This window comes from Microtus pennsylvanicus, chromosome 17, assembly GCF_037038515.1.
Source record: "Microtus pennsylvanicus isolate mMicPen1 chromosome 17, mMicPen1.hap1, whole genome shotgun sequence".
Taxonomy (NCBI): Eukaryota; Metazoa; Chordata; class Mammalia; order Rodentia; family Cricetidae; genus Microtus; species Microtus pennsylvanicus.
Window position 1 is genome coordinate 17,800,688 of NC_134595.1, and position 16,939 is coordinate 17,817,626.

A 16,939-nucleotide genomic window follows, 5' to 3' on the forward strand; every position below is an offset into this window, starting at 1 on the left:
CTGATCTCCAAAACCCTTTCTGTAGTCTCTGAGGCATCAGGCCACTTTGACAATGTACTTTTGGTTTCTTTGGCCCAGATTTCTTGAAATATAATGTTGCATGAATTTTGGTCATGTTCTTTCTTCTGACTATAGGGGATGCATGTGCGATCTTGTACAGTGGTTGTTCTCAACTTTCCTAATGCTGCGACCCTTTAATACAGTTCCTCCTGTTGTGGTGACCCCAACTATAAGATTATTTTCATTGCTACTTCATAACTGTAATTTTGCTACTGTTGTGGACTGTAATGCAAATTGTTTTTTGAGACAGAGGTTTGCCAACGGGGTCGTGACCCACGGGTTGAGAACCACTGATGGGCTCCCTAATGGCTCTGCCTATCACCAACATGCTCATGTCTCCTAATTCTCTAGCGCTCACCGTGTGTTTATTTTACTCCATTCAACCTCACTTTGTGCCTTTTGGCTTATTTCTAAAGTGAGCTTCCTTCAGTCTGTGTCCATATTATAGAAAAAGCGATTCTTCTAAAATGTGAGTAACTTGATTATTGTAACTATAACATTAAATCCCTTAAAATATTTAAAGGAATTCTCATCATTTGGCTCAGTTTTTCATTACTTATTTTAAAAATATTATTATGTTGGTGTGTGTGTGTCTACAGGCATGCACATGCCATGGAGGTCAGACAATAACTGTCAGGGGTCACTCTCCCCTCTCCTAGGTGGCTCCAGGGCTGACCTCAGACTTGCCCATCTTCCCAGCTCACTGACTGGTTTACTTCTCCATTTCATTTGTCTTTTTTTAAAAATTTCTTCTATCCTCCACTAATTATAAATCCTGTTAACTGGATTGCCAACTAGAGTCTTTTTCATTATCTGGAAGAGAAGATTATAATGAGAAATGTCTTCAAATACTTAGGTAAATCTGGAATAAGCACAGCTTTTCTCCACTCTACCCACACAGGCACTCCCTCTCAAGATAGTGCACCACCCAACTCACAAAGATTCCCTTGACAAGATAGTGCACCACCCAACTCACAAAGACTCCCTTGACACATGCTTTCCCTCCTGTGGATTCCCACGTGATCAACAGTCCATTTTAGTGTTTTGTAAGAGTATCATCAGCCCAAGTTTTCAGGCTCTATGTCTTTACTCTCGCGACAAATCAATTATTTGCAGATTCCAATCCTCCCCAAGTCTTTAGATTTCTCAGAAGATTCCTGTCCTCTGGGTTATACTCTTCACATCAGTTAAGAAGCTCACTTCAAGTTCTTATGCTGTACCTACTATTCCTGAGCTCCAAGAACCTTAGTGATGTCGAGCGTCACCTCCCATGGACTGCTTCCCCCTCCCAATGTGCTTCCTCTCTCATTTCTGAGTCCACGGAGTCTTTACACTTTTACACCCTGACAGCAGTTTCCCTTCAACACACTGGAGCTGGAGATCTGCACTGGCAACAGGAGGGTGAGAACCATGACCTCGGAAGGGTTCCCCTGTTCTTCGGTTGTCAATATTTGGGTTAGTTCAGAAATGTTACAGCTGCCCCTGATACCTGCCGTGAAGGATAATGACAAAGCGTGTTTGTAGTTCCAATGGGAGCTTTTCAGGAAACCCGACTCTGACATAGATGACCCATTCTCGCAGGAGTATGTCTTAATTCTGATGAAAGGGAACCCATTCTTGTAGGGTTTTGCATTGTCCCCAAATACAGGTGTTTGTGTTCAACAGCTGTGCTCTTCCTAGTGTCTCAGACAATGGTTGTGAGAAAACATTTGTCAAAGTCATCAAGAAAAATCCCCACGGAAGAATGATCACTGGTCCCTGACTCTTGATTCTACTGTTTCCAGGTTAACTGTCCAAAACATTTAAAATGGGGAAGAGGAGGTTGTGACAGCAAAAGCAACTTTCCCAAGTCAAGAGCCAGCAGCTACTGGTTAAAAGCAGACCCTGGTCTGGGTCGGATACACATTCTCATTTAGGGGGCCACCTCGAGCCTCCTTTCCTTGTCTGTAACAAGGACAGCAGTGCTAACCTGCCGCAGAGTGAACTCGAAGTGGATATAATCCAGAGTCCCACTGGTAGACGGTGACTGTGGAGAGTCTCTGTGCATCATGCACTGCACCAATGATGCAGTTAGAAATGCAAGGGAACCTGGCGCTCTCTCCACTACCAACCCTGGGTCTTGAAGCAGATATGGATGGTATCCTGGACGGGCTAGCATATTTTATCAGCAAAAATACAACCATAAATCCAAACTTTGTTTGTTTTTATAAGGCATGTTTAAGATAAAAAAAAATCTCATGAAATCCTCTCCCATTCCAACTCAAATACCTCCCCCTAAGTATACACCCCAAGAAAATGTAACTAAATAATATTAGCGATCTCATTATAGGCAACCTTTAATTTATTTATTATCATTTTCATTTGTTTATTTTTTGAGACAATATCTTTCTATAGAGTTCTGTTAGCTCTGGAACTTGCTCTGTAGATCACGCTGGTCTCAAACTCACAGAGACCCACTTGCCTCTGCGTCCCACCCCCCAGCACTGGGATTAAAGAAGTATGCCATCATGCCTGGTTGGGCAAACATTTCCAATGAAATCTCAAACAGACGCCAGAATTTGTGGTTTTACTATAAAATCTGGTTCAATAATTCAGTTGAGAAATGTCTCATCAAATCTCTCCCCTCAGGGAAACTGGCAGAAAGAAGACCCAGAGGGGAAGTAGGACACCAGGGAAACAAAGTCTTCTATACTCAGCAGGACTGATACATGTATGAGCTCACAGAGAACGTGGCACCATGCACAGGGCTGTGTGAATCTGCACCAGGCGAGGTTCCAGCACTGAGAAGAGAAGTGGACAAGCCCCTGCCCCTAATCCAGAAGCTATGTCTAGTTGGTAACCACATGCATGAAAGGTCAGTTCTCTCCAATGGAGTCTCATTGGGGATGCAAACCACACTTAAAGGCGGGCCCCATGCCCTGCAGGAGATGGCAAAAGAAACTCAGGGGTGTCTTTGGAAGTTCTTTGTCTCACAAGAGTTTGAAACACCTTCTTTTTTTTAACCTTACAGGTTCTTTGCATATATAATATGGCTTCCAGTTTTGAGTTTTTAAGGGGATTCCCGTGTGTATGAGCATATGTCTATATGAACATGTGTATCTACATCTACATGCATATCTCATGCATTTTCTCTGGCTCTTTTTCTTCTGTTTCTTTGTTTTGTTCTATTCTAGTTTGTTTGTTTTGTTTAATTTAATTTTTTTTCCAGTTCCAAAGTCTTTATTGTTTTAGAAAAGATGATCCATTCTGTGGAATGAAGAGTTGTGCCCAGGGATCCATCAATAATGCTGAGAACTATCCATCTCTACTCATATACCCAGTCATGAGCACAAGACTTGCAGTCAACCAGTTCTTCAGGCTGAAACCATTTTCTGCACTTTGCACTGAATCACTGCCATGAATGATGTTCCTGCCAACTTGAATGCAAAAATCCCCTCGAATGGTGCCTGGCTTAGAGTCAGCTGGATTGGTCTCTCCCAGCATCATTTGGCCTGTCTTCACCACATTGAGCCCCTCCCAGACCATGGCCACCACGGGCCCCGAGTTCATGTACTTCACCAGCCCTGGGAAGAAAGGAAGGTCTTTCAGGTCAATGTAGTGCTGCTTCAGGAGTTCCTCAGAAGCCCGAAGGAACCCCTTCTGCTCGAAGCGCCTGATGATCTTGCCCACCAGGCCGCGCTGCACGCCATCTGGCTTGATGGCAATGAAGGTACGCTCGAGGTTGGCCATGGTCCGAAAGTTAGTTGGCTGGATGGCCGGTGTGGGCGATGAGCGATGGGAAGAAAGAGCCTGTTTAATTTAATTTTTAAAAAATTCTTTGAGATGCCTGTTTGTTACTAATAAGAGAGATAGAAAGGGTGGATTCTGATGAGAGGGAAGGTGGAAGGAATCTCAGAGGAGTTGGAAGAGGGGAAAGCATAATTAGAATATAATGTATGAAAACAATCTCTTTTCAATAAAAGAAAAAACACCCATGCCTACTGGACCATCTCTAAAGCATGAGAAAGAGGACCCTGTGAGCGATGTCACGCTACATCAGAGGATGCTTCCACAGCTCTTGAGACTACAATCTAGTCCTACTTCCATTGCTGGAGCCATCTCTCCTGGAGTCAAGCTCTTCAGTGATTTTCTGCCACAGCAAATGTCGCAATTTGCCAATGAAGGAAAATACAACCATTAATGGAAGCAAGGGAGAAATCACGCACTTCGCTGCACGTCCAAACTTAGCCTTTCTTCCCTTGTACCTGGGGTGGGGATCTGTAGTTTTTGTAGCAGTTTTCAGATTTACTAATCTATACATTTTCTTATTAGGCAGGCTCAGTTTTCATTGGTTTCTGCAGTGACAGAGCTCAGTATAACAATATGTAAAATAGAAAACCAAATTTTACATTTGAATTGAGTTGTTCTGCAACTGAGTCTAGCCTTCTATTTGACAGTGATATGAGAAAATGTTGCCTTGACACTGAAAATACAGATGTATGATTTTTAAAAATCTAAAACTTACATCAAAAATATCACACAGCAGAAAATAATTATTTCGTGAATTACAATAATTTTTTATTCGGCAAGACTATTTTAAACTATTTCAGACTATTTCCACCATCAAAGAGACAAAGAACTAGCTGAAGATAAGTTCTTCAAAATATTTATCTATAGTTTATTATTTTAGAGCTCATTACTTTGCATATATGATTATAGTTTATAAAATGCCATCTGGTTACTGAGCAATAATAATTCATGCTGTGAGTCTGGTAAGGATTTACCTGTACCAGAGAAATTTTCAACAAGTTCTACTTTTAAACATTTTAAAATATCACACACAAATGACTACTCCAACACCAGCAATACAACCAAGAAACTTCATCTTTAATCATGCCTCAGGTAATTTACAGGGCATGAGAATACTGAGGATGAGTGTGTGTACCGGGGCAGCAATCCCTTTAAGGAGATACTGGCTTCTCAGACCCTAAAATATATACTTATTATTTAAGAATTAGCCAGCAGACATTAAGAACGTCTATGCAGCGTTTGCTTGTCTTCTACTTAACAAACCAGGCTCATTCAGGCTAGTATGCATACTCTGGAGAGTGTTGTAAGTCTATGGTGAGGGGTAAAGGACATCAAATAAGCTTAATTTAGTGTCATAATAAGGTGATAAGATAGTAAGACGGGTGATCAAGCTCAGCCGAGAAACAGGGTTCCCTGGAGGAAATGTGACTGGTGACAGCAAGGTCCAGCCCAAGTGAAGACACACTTAAGGAGAAAGGATGGATGAGAGAAGCCTGCCCCTGGGAGATGAGGGACGGGCTGAACCACTGAACACAGCCAAGCTGGTCAGTCTCTTAGGTTCAGGGACTGTCTCACACACACTGTCTCAGGGACAGACTTTGGGCATTTGCCTCAAATTTAGGCATTATTAATGAGGTTATACATACTGTCGCATAGACAGCCTGCTGAGATTAAGGAATAAACATGTCACAACATTTATGCCCTTCCTTTTCTTTAAATACACAAGTAAAAAGAGAAAGTGATCTATTTAATTTATGTTGGCTTTTCGAGACCCTGACTGACCTTGGCTAGGTGGCATTCTTACCAATGGGTAAAACAGCCCCACCATGGGCTATCCTGTCTCCTAGGTCACACAACTTAATAAAACTTGGCCTTTCTCATCTTAGCATCTCAAAGCCATCTCATGTGGCTGCTGCTTCTCTGGTGTTGACACTTCCACCTACCAGAACACAGGAAGTGGACAATTAAGGAGGCAGCAGAGATCCACTTTAAGTATTTTGGCGAAGATAAAGGTGTAGTTACCTTAATGAAAAACTTGGTAAAACTCTGTTACACTTTTGGACACCTTTAAGCAGAGTGAAAGCAAGGTCACATGTTCCCCATGATTTAAGGAAATCACAGTGAGGACAACAAGGTGGTCTATGAGAGAGACGCCCGAGGGACTGTCTCGGCAGACTCTACTTACACTCACCTCAGAACTTGCCCCTTTCCTTCACTGCTGTTCCTGCTTCCAAGTCTCCTGTCTCCTCTCCCTGGTCTACACCCCCTCAACTTCTCTACTTTTCTTTTTCTTTATTTTTTTAATTATTTTTTATTTTTTGTTTTTTGTTTTTCGAGACAAGGTTTCTCTGTAGCTTTGGTGCCTGTCCTGGCTTCTAGCTCTTGTAGACCAGGCTGGCCTCGAACTCACAGAGATCCGCCTGCCTCTGCCTCCCGAGTGCTGGGATTAAAGGCGTGCGCCACCATCGCCCAGCTTCTCTAATTTTCTAATTCAAATCTGAGAACCTAAAAACCCAATTTATGAGACTTAAACTTGAAGTCAAAATAAAAATGCCTAAATGTTTCTTTACGCAAACTATCAGGGTGTCAGCGGGTGGCTTTTACGGCTTTATTTAGGTTTCAGCTATCTTTCACACATCTTTCCTATTTGTGTGTGTGTTTGAATGTGGGCGTGCACACAGGCAGCACACGTGCAGATGTCGGAGCACAAGCTCAGGTACCAGCCTTGTCTCCCACTCTGTTAGAGACAGGGCCTTGTATTTATTTGTTGTTGTGCATATCAGGCCTGCTGAGTCCTGAGTTTTTTGGGCATCTCCAGCCTCCAACTCCATCATTCAGAAAGAAAACCTGTGGAGGCCCAAAAATGTAACCCAATTTCCACTTTGTCTGAAGGTCAGAGAGTTTGAGGTTGCTCAAAGTTGTTGACAACAACCAGGGCTCCACAGCCTGACCTAGGGTGTAGTTACTTGGTCTTGGTCCTTTTGACATTAAGATGGTGCATACAGGTAGACCCACTACCCCCTGACCAAAGGTCAGAGAATTCAAGCATACTTCTGCTCCTACTTTTGAAATAAGAGGTTTGACTTTGGGAGTGGCTGCCTTCAAGGGTACCTGGTCTAGATAAAATGCCTTTTTTTTTTTATCATGGATTAATTGCTTGATGGCTCAAAGTACTGAAGCAAGTAGCTGTTCTAGTTGTTCTTTGTATCATGTTAAGGCAGTCTTTTGTCTTCTTCCCCCTGATGTATTGGGATATAAAAGAGCATGGATTTCAGTATTCACTGGAACTCCCTCCCTGTGTCCTGTGTTTCTATTTTATTATTTTCATCCACATCTTCTTACTCTTTCTTATTTTCTGATCCCCATGCCCCTACTCTGGTAAGTGGTATTTCTGTCAAAGCTGGTCTCCAACAGACACCAGGACTGCAGGTGTGTGCAACTGTATCTGGCTCTATGTGGGTTCTGGGGTCTCGAATCACGTCCTCCTGCTTGGACGGCAAGCACTTTACCCACCGGCCTATATCCCAGTGCTGATTTCTTCATTATTCTCCTGAGAGCTGGAGCTGCTAGAAAATTACCTTTCTGGTAAATTATATACTCTAAAACCTAAGTGCACCCAGTTATGGATTTCTCCATCATGCATATCATGCATTTCAACAACTATATGCACAACATGAAACCCTTTTAATACATAATTAAAGATGGATTGACTTTGTAATTAAAGATTTTATTTTCTTTTTGTATCACTAGGATTGAACACCTGGTCTTGTAAATATATGCAATTATTTACCTGGAATCTAAAAATAGATATGACTTTTGATATTTTGGAATTCCAAAATTTTCTCTCTAAAAACATATAAATTATCTATGTAGAATATACATGGCTGTGTGTACAAATTTATAAGATGCAAAATATCAAGAAAGTGGTATCTTATCTGAAAATTGCCTTGTCTTTTTCAGTTAAGACTAAAGTACGAAAATTTATCTTGCCAACAAATATTCTTACATTACAGGACTCCATTACTGAACAGACCATAATTTAAATAAAACACTTAATTCTTCTTTTATGAATAATGTTGCAATAGACATCTGTTCACACGTATCTTTTCATGTAGTTATCAGTTTTATAAAATAGATTCCTAGAAATAAAACAACGCAACAAAGTAGACACAAAGTTATGATTTCTGAGAATTACAGTATTAAGTGATTGCCAAAGAGGCTGCAGCTGGCACTGCAGTACTGGCGTATGTGCAGCTACTTTCCTTCTCGTCCACTGATTCATGCTATTCTTTTTCATTTTTATCATCTGCAGTTTTTTTAAAAAAAGATACCCAGTTTTTTAAAAAAAATTCGCATTTCTCTAATGACTTTTGGACTTAGCATGTTTCAAATATAATGTTATCTATATTAAATTCATGTTTATAAAGTTATACAATTATTTTTCCATGCACTAACCACACTGATTTATAAATCCTTATGAATCATAATTGTCATTTGCCACATACATTATATATTTCTCTAATATATTTTCTGAATTTCTTCATGGTGGTGTTGAAAACCTGTTTGTCTTTAATTATTCCTTTGCATATCACTGAATCTTCTGGTAACCTACCGGTTTCCCTCCTGACTCACCAGCTCTGAGGTAATGGTGCATACAGCATGGCAGCCTTTGTGCCAGTGCCACAGCTGCCATATGGGCCAGCACTGCACACACCACGGCTCACTCTGTCAATCCCGCATCTACTTCATGTAGACTCTAAGTCATTATCCAGTGTGTCACTTTTGAGAAAGACTCTCCGGCTCTAATTAGGCACAGATTGGGAAAATACCAAAAATTCATATTTTCGAGATTCTGAAAGAATGAAATTTACTGTTTATAGAAAGAACAAGGCAGGTAAAGTGATTATCATCCAAAATCTGGCTACAATAATAGAAATTCTGTCAATAATAAAGATTAGTAGTCAATAGTAGTATGGAAGTCAGTGACCTGGAAAGAAGGTATTTATTATCTCTGATGGCAGCTGGATTAGATCAGAGAATTTCTCATTGTGGTCCTGTGTGTAAAAGATCTGATCTCAGGTTTGAACCTCATTGCTAAGAAACATTTGGAAGCCAGTAAAAGATACTGAATTGGAAACCAATAAGAGATACTAAAAACAAAATTTATTTCACTATAAAATTCCAGTCTTCCTTTCTTGTTTAAACTCAAGTAAGGTAGAAAATTATGATTTACATTTTTCATAATTTTATTAAAATCCATTATTTAGTTCTGGTTAGCTAGTATGCCAACTGTACATGACTTAAAAATATATACCAAGATGTAAGTTTGCTTAATTTTCACTGTTATTTATAACAAGTTCTGTTTTATTTTAAAATAATCACATGCAGTTTATAAAATGTAGGGTCTATTTTCTAGCAATCAAATAGCTTTAATATTCAGCCCATCCAACTCAAGGCCTTAAAAAGCAAGAGGAAAACATTAACATACATTTCCTGAGCAATGCAGCATCAGTGACAGTAATAAAGTCCAGTAAGAACATCCTCTACGTACATGGACTTCCTTCCACAAATCTGGCCCTCCTGAGTAATCCCAGAAGTTTTATCTCACTGAACAAGGCCCTCCTAAGAAATCCCCCGGGTCTGAGTGGTAGATCTGCTTCCATGGAGAGATAGGTAAAGCTCAGATGGGTGGCTTAATCAGGAGGCTGGCATGTGAGGTGGGGGTGGGGGCTGGAGGGTGAGGCAAGTTCCTTCCAACTGATGGAAGGAAAAACTTTGAGAACACCAGGCACTGAAGCACTTGGCTGAAAGGTAAATTTAAGATCCCCAAATGAGATGAAATTTATAAGCTTTTCTTTTTCAAGCTATTGTTATAGAACTCGGCCAAGAGGAGGTTTTCACGGTCGAGAGATTTCAGTTGATTTCCTTTGGAGCCCTGGCGCAGGTCACCTTGTCCTCTAGAACACACCGAAGTGTCAGTGACTTCATACACATTCAACCCTAGAGTTGTCAGAAAGCTCACACGCAGGCAAAGGAAAAGGAGGCCTCTGTATATAGTTTCCTATAGTGGAGTTTGTGACATAGTTTTCAAACATTATCTAGGGGCTGGAGAGATGGCAGTGGTTGAGAACATGTCCATTCTTGCAGCATATCTGAGTTCAATCCTAGCACCCATGTCAGGTGGCTCACATCAGCTTGAAACTGTAGCTACAAGAGGGACCCAATGCCTCTGGCCTCCTATTCTGAGTATGTGCCCTGCTAATTCTGAGTATGTACATATACCCTTGTGGTCTTTTATCCTTCATCAGACCCCTAACGTAGGCTATGTGGCAATACGACATTGGTTTGTGGCTTTGTTCATTTTTTCCTATAGCACTAACCAGAACAAGAGTCATTTGGTATTCACCAGGTTGTCACGGGGTACAGTGAAATAACTCTGCATGTACACAGTACATCCAGATCGAAACAGGAGTTAGCATCACTGCTCCCTGAAGCGCTGTTAAAGTGTATAGTGATGCATATTTATGGGGGTGGTGTGATGCAGTACATGCATATAACATGCATGGGTCAGATCAACCTGTCCCCAGCATTCCTTTGTGTTTGGAGCAGCTGATTGCCTCTCCTTCCCTGTCTGCCTGTGCTTGGGTATTCCTGACTAACTTCCTCTGCCCCCTTTGGTCTTCTCAGGCTCCAGTCCTCACTCTTCTATTCAGAAACACCCAGTGTTGGAAATGATGTGGGATACTGTCTTTGTGGGGGGTAAATGTGCACACAAGTGCAGGTGACTAGAGACAGGCAGGCAGGATGGAGTCTACCTGGATGACAGACAGATGGGCTGTGGAGGGAGTGAACTCTGAGCTGAGGGAAAGATCTTTGAATTGACATGTTAGGAAGGTAATTTTTCTGGGATGAAATGTAGGTCAAATTTAAAAAGTTTTTATATTAGATATTTGTTAGGACTGATCTCAAATGTTTTGCCTATCCGTCCTTTAACTCGATACTCACAGGTTCGTTGGAGAAGGCATCTCCATCCCCTAGACTGGCGAAAAGAGAACTACATGTCTATACTGAGGCTCTCTGTTGCACAGGATAAACTTTATTTGTTCACTTTTCCGTGACTGTGGGTGGCTCTGGCTAGAGTAGCCAGCATCTCATTCCTTAATGAAACTCTTCCTGATATCCTGAGAAGGTTCCAAGTGCTGACTCTGGCTGTTCGGGGTATTTAGTGGAATGGCAGAGCTCCTAGAATTTGTCCTGACTGGGACCTCAGTCTTAATGAAAGGGGAGCATGTCACCCAGCATAGACAGATTCTTGCCTACAGCAGAGTGCCAGAAGTAATGCAATGTCACTGACTTAAAATCATCGCATTCTACCTTCAGTGACAGGACAACCCTATCCCACCCCACAAAACAAACAACAAATAAACAAAACCCCTCAACAATCCATTTCATTATCTGGCAATCAACTCACATAACATTAAAAAGACAAATATTTTAGGGTCTCATTATCTGGAACAGACTACAATCTATAATTCTAATATACTACATTTTTTTACTTTAAAACCAAACAATCAAATAAACGAACCTGAAACCCAATACTAGACTTCATAAAAGAGGCCAAGTAGAAAGGACAAAAGGACACCATGGCTGAGGACCACAGTGACAACAAGAACTTGCCTCCCCTCTCTTCTCCAACTGAATTTGCCTTCCGATTCCATAGGCTGACTCTTTCTCCAGCCCCCACTACCTGTAACACAGTGTGTGTTTGCCTGGAGTGTTCAGCAGTCTGCTGCACAGCACTAGCTCAGTGAACACTCATAAAGCTGTGTCATTCTTTGCAGAATCCTCAAGCATGGCTCTTTTAATTTCTTAAATAAATTTTATAATCCCTAAAACCACATTTATTCCATAAAACATCCTAGATCAGAGCCTGATTCTTTATGTAATTCCTACCCATATTTGCTCAGTAATTCAGCAGTCAAGCAATATATTCATCCTTGTCATTCACTGATGCCATAAAGAGAAGGGAGCTGGGTCATATTATTAGGCAAGCAGATATGGATCGGGTTTTTCAAATGCTCTAACACTAGTGATGCTCTTGCCACAGTTTTTAATCTGTTGGTAATTCCAGTATCAAGCATGAATTCCACGACCACCCAAAACAAAACAAGACCTTACTATGTAAATGACAGAACAAAAACAGATTGTATAGCTGTTGCTGGCATTCTATCTTCAATCTCCTAAAAAAGATCAAGGATGCTGTTTCTAAAACTATAGAGGAGGTGATAATTTTCAGTAGTAACAAATCAAGAAAAATGAACATTGGCCTCCAACTTCTGGTTGACATACTGAAGAGATGGCCATGAGGTTCAAGGCCTCTCCAGCTGATGTGCTTGGAGACATTTATGGTTTTAAAACCATAAATAAACTAAGAAGTAATGCACTCATCGCTGGAGTAGCACATAAAGGAACTGGTGTGATAGCTATGCCACAGGTCACAAACATATGGTGCTGTGCCTTGTAGGAGGATTCATCCTTACTGTTCTATACACAGGCATGGTTATGGAACACGATCTGGTCAGTGAAATGTGAGCTAGTCATAACTGTCACTTCTAGAAAACAGTTTTTAGGAGCTAGCATGTAGACTAGCAAGTTCTCTACCTCTGTTTATGGGAGAGATGGAGAGCGGTTTTTCTGTGTTCCTAAGTGAGTTCTGTGAAAGCTGGGCTTGGGAACCACACCTATAACCCAGTACCCAAGAGCGTCATTTTCATAGAGCAGCAGGCCAGAGGAGCTGAGCTCACACGAGACCCCTCTTCAACAGACAGACAACGAAGTACAGCTGGAAGCAAAGCTTCCTCCCAGCACACGGAGGAACAAAGGCCAACTACAAAGACTCTCAACACCAAAGATTTCATGCTATTTACTAATGAGTAAAAAATGATGACATTCTAATACAAAGTCAAAGCTTTTCTACCTTCTGGTATGGTTAGAGAATGGCGTCGCTTCCAGTTAGTCTATAGTACCAACTGTGGTTGTTCAGTTTTGTCATCAAAATCTTCAAATATTTTATAAAACTTGAAACTCTTATGAGGTTTTTCGTTCCTAATAAACAATCCTAATGCACGAAAAAGGGCATCACTAATATGGCTTATGAAAATTAAGAAAAGCGAAATTTGTATTATAAACTATAAATTGCTTACTCCTCCCCAGTGTCAGGGAGAATTCTCCACGTTACCTCTACAGACCACCCATCTGTCCTGGTTATGTTCCCTCCATTAGGTGTTATCCTTGAACAGACTTTGGTCTGCTCATAGCAACCACCAGACCCTACAACTTTTTCCAAGTCAGGAGAGGTGACATCACAGAGGTCCAGGGGTCCATGATGTTTTCTGTGCAAGCTAGAGGGCAAAGACGGGTTTTGAGAAGGGTGCTTTACCCTTAAGTCTCCACTTACTACAGCATACGGGACTTTTATGTTGGCCATGTGACAATCTCTTCCTTCCAATTCATTCTACCATCGGAGGGCTGGGATTCAAAGAGGCTCTGCTGGTCTATTATCCAGTGTCTTATGTTCGAAGATACATCTGAACTCTAAGACTGCCAGAGGGGCAGCACTGGACACCAAACCATTTGAACAAAGGTTTTAGTGTTTATATTTTCTTTCTGCTTGCTTAAAAATCATTAATAATTTTCTGATGGAAAATTAAAGGACCATGTTTGGTAGTTGCATGGTATTCTTGTTTTTTTGTTTTTTGTTTTTGTATTTAAAACAATGTCTGGGCTCTAGTAAAGAACTATATAATCCTACAAAGCTCTTTCCCATGTAATTTGAATAACATATTTGACCAAATGAAGCATAAGGAAGGTGACCTTCCAAGTGACAGCCTCGTTAGTTCCGCTCAAGACGCCACGATGTTGCTTCAGAGAATGTATTTTCTTTTCTGTCTTTATTTGTATTTGTGTAATTATCCAATATAATAGGAAGGCATACATAATTTTAGTCTATTACAGTAAAAAGTCTGTTATATTTCAGTCTACCCATTCTTTTCTGTCTAAAGCTTTATTGAAAACATTAAGAGCCATGAAAAGAATTCATTGCTTTTTAATGTAATATGCACATGGTTCTTTTGTGTGCACAGAAGAAAATATAGACTTACAATGTTAGTAACAAAACCCAGGCACTCTCACTGTCTACCCCACCAGCTCACATTTATAACAGAAATGTCTTGCTTCCTGTGCACTACAGATGTGTGCACTATAGACGAGTGCAACGTGAGCCTTTGCAGGGAGCAAGAGAAAAGTAATTTAGCCTTTATTTCTGATATGATTCGATTATACACTCACCAGCGAGCTAATGACTGACAGCTGCCTTCCCTCTTTAATTCAGTTTGTACACTGCAATCTACCCAGCACTGTGCAGGCCCTGTCCTTCAACTGGTTTCCCATCATCCTAACTGATATTCACTCTAGCCATTGTAATATGGAGAAGTTTTCAATCGATTTCTATCCCCGGGCCAATTCATCAGAATACTAAGCTTGAGAACACGTCAGCAAAATGTTTGTTCCCATGACAACGCAGCATACCAGAAGAACACTAGAGGTTTGCTTTCGTAATAAGGCATAGAGTTACCACGATTTTTATGCTGACTTACCAGAAAACTTCTAAATTGTAATAGGAGAAAACAGTGAAATAAGAACCAGTTCTGACATCTGAAAATGGAATAACAGTCAAGCTGTATTTCCTTAAAAATGCTACCTTGGTGATGTCTAATAGGACTATTTCTCTCTTTTAGCAAGCTTTCTGGGCTGTGAAGAATGAGAAGCTTTTGAAATGAGGTTGCAATAGGAACCTTCTGTAGGGTTGAAAGCAAGACAGAGATTCAGAAAATAACCCAAAGGGGGCCTGAAAGAGATTGTCGTTATGTTGAGAGAAAGCCTGGGCCTACTGGGTCCCTTTAAGTCCAATTTTTCACTGGCTCCCCTCTTTACAGATGCTGCTCTGGCCTCAGCCCTCACCCACTTACACCTACAAATCTCATCCTTTCCAGTGGATTCAATGGCCACCTAAGTATTGGCCAGTCTCTTTTATAGATTTCACCCCCACCCCAATATTTTATCTGGAGTCCATTCCTTTTCCTAGATGTTCTAGTAGGCACACCAGCTCAAGTACATCCTTCTGGTCCTGCTGCTGCTGACCCTCTCTGAGGTCCTCTAACACCCCAGGTCCCTCAGTCATGTTAACAAGATCTTCCCTCAGAGTCTGTGTGAGGCCTTTCCTCTCCTTTGCCCCAGTTCCCTAGGAACCTGCATTCACTTCTGATACAGTCCTGGAGGGCGACCACTTAGTCCTTCCTGAAACTCACGATGTGCCTGTCATAGGTCAGGCCAACTCTGAAGGGGCACGTGACCCCACAGCACCCAGTCTGTGAACATCAAGTGGAGCCTTCACAGGAAGGAACAACTGGAGAAATGAATAATTTTGACAGCAACATTAATTCAAGCAATAAAAATGAGTTTAGTGGAAAACTAAATCTAAGGCTTATAGTTGACAACAAGATCTTCAGTGAATGTTTCCTTTTCTTTCATTTAAAAATTAACGGACAAAAACAGAATGTAATGAAATAATTTAATATGCACTGTGTAAGGATTATCACCAAATAATTGCATGCTCTTCATCTTCTAGGCTACACCTTAGATACCCAGAGATTTTTATCTTGTTACTGGAAGTTGTACCTTCTTCCATGCCTATGGATTTCTCCTCTAACATCTTTTTACTCTCTTTGCTAATGTTTATATCAAGAAACATAAAACTACTAACACATAATACGGACTATGGAAATCTTAAGACCTGCAAGTGCCCCACGGTAACTCAGAGAGTGTTTTCCTTCCTCACCGAGCAGAAGTAGAGTTGTTCCCCCCCTCCCCATCTCTGGACTCCTTCCTTCCCCTGTGTGTGCTCTGCACTCGCTCCTCACCTGACATGCTTCCCTGTCCTCTCTGCATGTGGAGACACGCTTCCCCCTTCCCGGGGGACAGTGAGGATGCAGAGAACTAGTAAGGGGCACATCGATTAGGGTCTCCCCAGGGTTAAGGGTATCAGTTCGCCTTCAGAAGATGCTAGGCCACATCCTTCCCACGTTAGACAATTCACTAGCTACTAGAGCAGAGCCCAGACCACATGGGAAAGAGAACCAAACAGCCTTTGAGTCCCCATAAAACAGCAGTGGAATTAAAAACTGGCTTTGTTCATCTTCTGGGCTGCAGCCACAGGATAGCTCTAAAACTTGCCTTTTATGGGTCTCTAACCTCTCCACCACCATTATTTCTATTTTTGTTTGTGGCTCTTTTCTATCAGATGAGTTCTTCCTTCTGTGGATGAGAGAGTCACTACACTTCATGACAATTTTGAGGTCCTCCAGGGCCTTATTCTTTACAGTTAGAAGTTAGCCTTGTCTTAACCCTGATCCTTTCCCAAAAGCTAGGCCAAGGGTGACAACTTAGGAGAGGCTTTAGACATGAGCACAGAGAACGAGGTCTGGCAGGCAGACTCATCAGGACAACCCCAGTAAATCCCAGGGAGAGCATCCACTGAGAGGTGTTGAGCAATATTTGTACACTGTATGAAGACGTATTGCTGTGATTGGTAAAATAAAAAGCTGAACAGCTGATAGTGATATAGGAAGGATTGGCGGGATTTCTGGGGAGAGGGAGGAAGAGGAGGAATCTAGGCTGGTGAATCACACCAGCAAGATGTCAGAAAGACATGGGGGGAGTCAGACATACAGAAATGAAAGAAAGGTAAAAAGCCACACAGCAAAACAGATGATTAGAAACAGGTAAATTAAAGTTTTAAGAGCTAGTGGGACAAGCCTAAGCTAAGGTCAAGCTCTCATGATTAATAATAAGCCTCTGTGTTGTTTGTGAGCTGCTGGCCCAAAGCAAAATCTGACTACACATGGGCACACTGGTGCCTAGCCACAGAGTGAGAGATCGGTTTCGGTGCATTTCCTTTCCTTCTCCCAGACCTCCCCCATACATAAATGTACATGCACTTATGCACACGTGTGTGCACGCACACACACACAGT

The 16,939-nt window shown here is 41.4% G+C and overlaps 1 protein-coding gene and 1 pseudogene across 3 annotated transcripts in view; both read right to left on the reverse strand.

Moving 5' to 3' along the window:
* The window catches only part of Fer (FER tyrosine kinase), a 328,203-nt gene that overhangs the window by 29,802 nt on the left and 281,462 nt on the right, over positions 1-16,939 (reverse strand). The gene's annotated exons all lie outside the window — the stretch shown is intronic.
* Positions 3,234-3,844, reverse strand: LOC142836789 (nucleoside diphosphate kinase B pseudogene; annotated as a pseudogene).